This window comes from Myotis brandtii, unplaced genomic scaffold (genome assembly GCF_000412655.1).
Source record: "Myotis brandtii unplaced genomic scaffold, ASM41265v1 scaffold1071, whole genome shotgun sequence".
In the NCBI taxonomy this organism is placed as follows: Eukaryota; Metazoa; Chordata; class Mammalia; order Chiroptera; family Vespertilionidae; genus Myotis; species Myotis brandtii.
The window spans coordinates 1,552,137-1,558,442 of NW_005353634.1; the positions used below are offsets into that span (position 1 = coordinate 1,552,137).

The window sequence follows — 6,306 nt, forward strand, 5'->3', positions numbered from 1 at the left end:
ATATATATTTCCTTGAAAGAATTATCCCAGAGAGGTGGCCATAGATAATTTCTTTGCTTCCAAGCTGCTGTTCCTCATAGATCACCTCTTCTTAACAAGGGCCTATCCAATTCTAAATCCAATCCTGACTTCTTACGCAACTTGACCTTGTAGCAAAATTAGTAAGGCAAGGAAATGGCAGAGAAGGTAAATTATACATGCCTGCCTTTCATCTCCCCATCCCTGTACCTTTCTGCCCAGAGACACGAATCCATCTCGTAACACACACACAAAAAAAAAAAAATCTCAGGGAATTCTTGAATATAATTATTCCCTGAACTGTATGTAACTGAATTTTATCATTCTTTCCTTTGAATGCTCAAAGGCTGTGCGATTTTGTGTTTTTCCCTTTAGATTTTTTTTTTTTTTAGTTTCTTTAGTTTTATTTCTAAGAAATAAAAGAGGAAGGGTGGCTGTAAAAAAAAAAGGAAGTCTCCCTTTAAAAGTAAAATTCTGTATATTTTGCATTATTACTAACAGCAAAATCTCTTAGAAAACCAAAGTGCTGCAGTTTCTGGGACTGGCAGGCCAATAGAAGTTAGGCTTTTTTCAGTGCTAGTCTTAAAGGGGAAGGGAGACTTTTATTAAAGGTTCAAGGGTGGTGACAATGTAAAGAAAGCAAACAGGCTAAATTCTGAGATCCTTGTGGAGAAAGAGAAGCCCATCTGAAGCCAGCTCAGATGCAAAAGTAATCATGCCTCTTTCTCATTCCCTGACATCCTTGTGATTACCCTCCTCCCTGCCACCCTCATCAAAACTCATCAATATAAATCCCTATCCTCCCAGGGCCTGTTCTGCAGCACCCCCCAATAGAAGCTTCAGTCCCCGTTGCCAACATCCAATAAATGAGGGAGGTTAGAAGTAAAGGGAGTCCATAATCCATAACTAAGGCTGAATCAAGGGGACTGTATTGCTAGAATTTCACACAAGCATTTCAAACTTGTTGTCTCATAAAAATAATATGAGGGTCTCTGTGCAACTAAGACATTAATTGCCCCAGAAACCTGCCTATACTGCCAACAGCAACCTTACTATACAGCAGAATCAATCAAGAATGTTGTAGGGTTTAATAGATATTTCAGCAATTATTCAGGATCCTAGATATGATTTAAAATGTTACTATAGAAAAATTAATCCCAATACCTCTAAAATTTGGAGATTGCCATTAAATACTCTTGGCTTACACTTGCTCAGCTGGAGGGTTCTTCACCTTTAAGCATTTAAAGGGCAGTTATTTATAAAAGCTACTATTTATTAAACACCCACTCTACACTTTAATTGATGTTTTATCTCATTTAAATATCAACAACTCTATAAGGGTAATATCTCTGCTTTCAAATGAAGAAACCAAAACTCAAAAGAGATTAAATAACTTGCCCAAGGTCGCTTTAGATTTGTGTCAACTCACTATCCAAAGATTTGACCTCAGATCTCTTGGGTTGCAAAGGCCCTCTAAGTATTCTCCAAAGACTCCTGAATCCCAAGGTGAATACAATCAGAGCCTACTTATCTTCTACCTGGCAAGGTAAGGAGAAGCAAGAAAGGTGAGTTGACTTCTTTAAATTGGGTCTTCAGTGATTCTCTGGTATGGATGTGGCTCTTCTTGTGTCTATCCAAGTTTTCATTAGTAGGAAACAGAAGTCAAGAGATGTAAATTTGCTTTCCCTCTCTTTCTCCACCATTATGGTGTATGTAGTCAACTCTGTTCCTTTCTATGTCTTCTCACAGAACTTTCAGGATATAGTAATTTCTGGCCATGAAGATGGTAGCCACAATGAAGAAGGCGGCTATAGAAGATGTCAATGTTACTTTTGAAGATCGACTAAAGATACAAAATTTGCACAAATGCAAGTAGAATCACAGAGCTGAAGGAAGAAATAGACATAAAAAAGAAACAACATCAAAATTTAGAAGATGTTTGTGAGGACATTATGCTTAGAGATGACGACTGCCAAATAATACCTCATCAAATTGGAGCTATTTTCAGTAGACATTTTCAAAAAGAAACACAAGAAATGTTAGAAGAAGCAAAGAAAGATTTGCAAGAAATAGACACCTTAGAATCCAGAGTGGAATTAATTCAGCAGGTATTGGCAGATTTGAAAGTTCAGTTATATGCAAAATTTTTTAAAATATATTTTTATTGATTCCAGAGAGGAAGGGAGAGGGAGAGAGAGATAGAAACATCAATAATGAGAGAGAATCATTGATCGGCTGCCTCCTGCATACCCCCCATTGGGGATCGAGCCTGCAACCCAGGATGTGGCCTTGACCGGAATCAAACCCAGGACCCTTAGGCTGATGCTCTATCCACTAAGCCAAACCAGCCAGGGCTATGCAAAATTTGGGAGCAACATAAACCTTGAAGCTGATGAAAGTTAAACATTTTATAACATTTTATAAAAATTTGTTTAATAAACTTGAAAATAGTTTGAGTGATAATTTCCCTTCTTCAAGTGATATGGAAAGCAAAACTTTCTTTAGGATATTTATTTACTAGTATTTATTTATTTAATGAAAACTTGCCTATTTTCATGTCTTATTTATTTATTTTATATTTTTAAAAGAAGACAATATTCATCTATGTATTTTGCATAATTATATCAAGTGTAGGGGTTTTACCAGTATGTCATGTTATTAAAATCAGTTAAGAAAAAAAAGTAATTACTGGCCAAGAAACAAAAGCAGAATTGTCCTGTTCCTCAATGGATTCAGATGAAACTGGTAATAAAATCAGGTACAATTCCAAAAGGTAACATTGGAGAAGAACCAAGCTGGTTCTATAAGGAATCACACATGAGATGGCACACATATTTACACTGTTTCAAGGTCACCTGAATCTTATCATATTACTCTGAAAACATCACTAGTATGTGGACAGTGAAACTTGTTTTTATTGGTAAGGTCATTTTTCTTTTTGTTTCTATGCTTCTGCACTGGTAGGTTGGTTCAGTAATAAATATGTGAGAACTTTTGTTTGAAAAAATAATTTTGAAAGTGAAAGGAGAGGCCATATGGAAGATAACAGCAAGGAGTTTTGTTTAGTCAGGAGCAACTTGTGACAATGGACTCTTGGACAGGAATGAAGAAGAGAGACTATCCCAATCAAAACCTATGTACTACTTCCAACCATAAAGATTTGAAAATAAAATTAAAAAAACCCAGAGAGTTTTTTGTGTGGATATTGACAATTGATTCTAAAATTTTATGAAGAAGGCAAAAGACTCAGTTTAGCAAACACAATATTGAAGGAAAAGAAAGAAGTTAGAGGACTGACACTACCCAATTTCAAGACTTACTATAAAGCTACAGCTATCAAGACAGTATGTTATTGGTGAAAGAATAGACCAACAGATCAATGGAATAGAAAGAGAGCCTAGTAAAAGACCCACATAAATATAGTCAACTGATCTTTGACAAAGGAACAAAGGCAATACAGTGGGACAAAGATAGTCTTTTCAAGAAATATTGCTGGAAAAACTGGGCAACCACATGTCAAAAAAATAATAATAATCTAGACACAGACCTTACATCCTTCACAAAATTAACTCAAAATGGATCATAGACCTAAATATAAAACACAAAACTATGAAACGATTAGAAGATAACATAGGAGAAACTAGATGGCCTTGGGTTTGAAAATAACTAATTAGATACAATGCCAAAGGCATGATTCATGAAAGAGTGGATAAACTGGAATTCATTTAAATAAAAAAACAACAACTGCTAAGTGGAAGACAATGGCAATGAGAAGACAAACCACAGTCTGGGAGAAAATATTTCTAAAAGACAATCTGATAAAGAACTGTTAGCCAAAATATACAAAGAACTCTTAAAACAACATAAAAAAAAGACAACTGGCTAATAAATGGGCCGAAGATTTTAATAGATATCTTAACAAAGAAGATATACAGACAGCAAATAAGCATATGAAAAGATGCTCCACATCATATGTTACCCAGGAAATGCAAATTAAAACAACATGATAGTACTACATATCTATCAGTTGGGTCAAAATATAGAACACTGACAACACCAAATGCTGACAAGCATGTAGAGCAACAGAAAATCTCACTAATTGCTGGTGAAAACGCAAAATGGTATAGTCACATGGGAAGACAGTTTGGCAGTTTCTTATAAAATTAAACTTACCATATGATCTAGCTATCATTGTTCCTCAATATTTACCCAGAGGAGTTGAAAAAATATCCACACAAAAACCTGTACACAGGCCCTAGCCGGTTTGGCTCAGTGGATAGAGCGTCGGGCTGCGAACTGAAGAGTCCCAGGTTCGATTCCGGTCAAGGGCATGTACCTTAGTTGGGGGCACATCCCCCATGGAGGGGTGTGCAGGAGGCAGCTGATCGATGTTTCTCTCTCATCGATGTTTCTGGCTCTCTGTCCCTCTCCCTTCTTCTCTGTAAAAAATCAATAAAATATTTAAAAAAACAAACAAACCTGTACACAGTTGTTTACAACAGCTTTATTATAATTGCCAAAACTTGGAAACAACCAAGGTGTCCTTCAATAGATGAATGGGTAAATAAACTTGCCCAAGGTCTAGACAATGGATTATTGTTCAGTGCTAAAAAGAAATCAGCTATTAAGCCATGATGAGTCATGGAGAGACCTTAAATGCATATTACTAAGTGAAAGAAGCTAATCTAAAAAGGCTATACACTGTATGATTTTAACTACATGGCATTCTCTAAAAAAGCAAAACTATGGAAACAGTAAAAAGATCATTGATTGTCAGGCATTGGGGGTGATGGATAGAAAGGTGAAGCATAGAGCCTTTTAAAATGGCAGTGAAAATACTCTGTATAATACTATCAAGATGGGTACATTTCATTATACATTTGTCCAAACCTATAGAATGTACAGCACCAAGAGAATCATTTTGGGTGATTAAGATGTGTCAATGTAGGTTTATCCGTCATAACACATGTATCATTTGGGTGAGGGATGTTGGTAATGGGGAGGCTATGCATGTGTGAGGGATGTTGTTAACGGGGAGGCTATGCATGTGTGAGGGCAGGGGAATTTGGGAAATCTCTGTTCCTTCCTCTTAGTTTTGCTGTGAACCTAAAACTTAAAAAAAAATAGAATCTTAAAAAGTGGGAGGGGAAGACTGGTTTGGGAAATCGTCAGAACCTACCACTTCCCTCTAGCTGAAAAGGTCAGAAGAGATAGGGCAGGTAAATTAATTTACAAACATCTTGGGAATGCTTCTCAAGCATGGGGAATAATTTCAAAAGACTGGTATATTCTGAAAGCAGATAAAACAAAAGGTGTGAGCAGGGGGGAAAAGGTTTTTTACTCAATTCGATTATAAACAAAGCTTCTCAGGAACTATGCTTACACTCTCTCATGAATATATTACAGAATAACTACTGAGGCAGAACATAAAATTTTCCACTGAAATAAACTGCTGACCTCTTTTCTGCCTAGAACACAATAGCAAGTGCCCTTGAAGCAATCTACTAGTATGTCTATGTAAGTTACTTGAGTGACTTTAATTATGCAATATAAATAAGCTGAGGCTATTTCTGCATAAAGATGGGAGAATGAAGTGGGTCACACATCTGTTCACCAACATAAAACTAAATAACAAATATACATATTTAAAAACAGCAAAATGTTGTTAGTAACGACCACATTAGGAAAGAAACACAACCTCATGAGATAAATTAAAGAAAGTGATGACCAATTACCAAGCAGAAGACTCTGCTGAGGTTTACTACAGCTCTGCTTGTATCTCCCAGAAGCAATCCTCAAAAGTTAAAAACTAACCATAAGAATTCTCACAAATAATCTCAAATTTAGAAAGAAGTGGATTGAGAATATATCTTTTTTTCTCTCTCTCTCTTTGCCTAGAAGAATGGAAATGGCTGCTAGAGAGTGGTAGGTGAGAAGAGAAATGAACAACCATCAGTTGGGCTGCCCTTCACTGGTCATTATTTAGGCTCCAGGGCCCTACACCAATTTAGGGGAATGACAGTGGTAACTCACATGTAATCTACAAAATCCCACCAGAGTACATGCTCTTAACTGCTAGATCATGCTGCTTCTCTTTCGGTTCCCTGGCCACAGCACTTGAATCAGGAATGAACCCTGATTGGGTCAATCAGAATTCTTCTCTGGGATGTTTCTGCTGTAACTTGCTGTGAACTTTTGCATTTTTGAAAGAAAGGACCACCATCTCTGAACATAGATGATGCCTGAGTGTTTTAGGAAAAAAAAAAAAGAGAGAGAGTAAAATAGAGC

General features: G+C 36.4%; 1 pseudogene; it reads left to right on the plus strand.

Annotated features, from left to right (window-relative positions):
• The first annotated feature begins 1,644 nt into the window (after positions 1 to 1,644).
• On the plus strand, positions 1,645 to 2,430 carry LOC102242791 (annotated as a pseudogene).
• Positions 2,431 to 6,306: the final 3,876 nt, after the last annotated feature.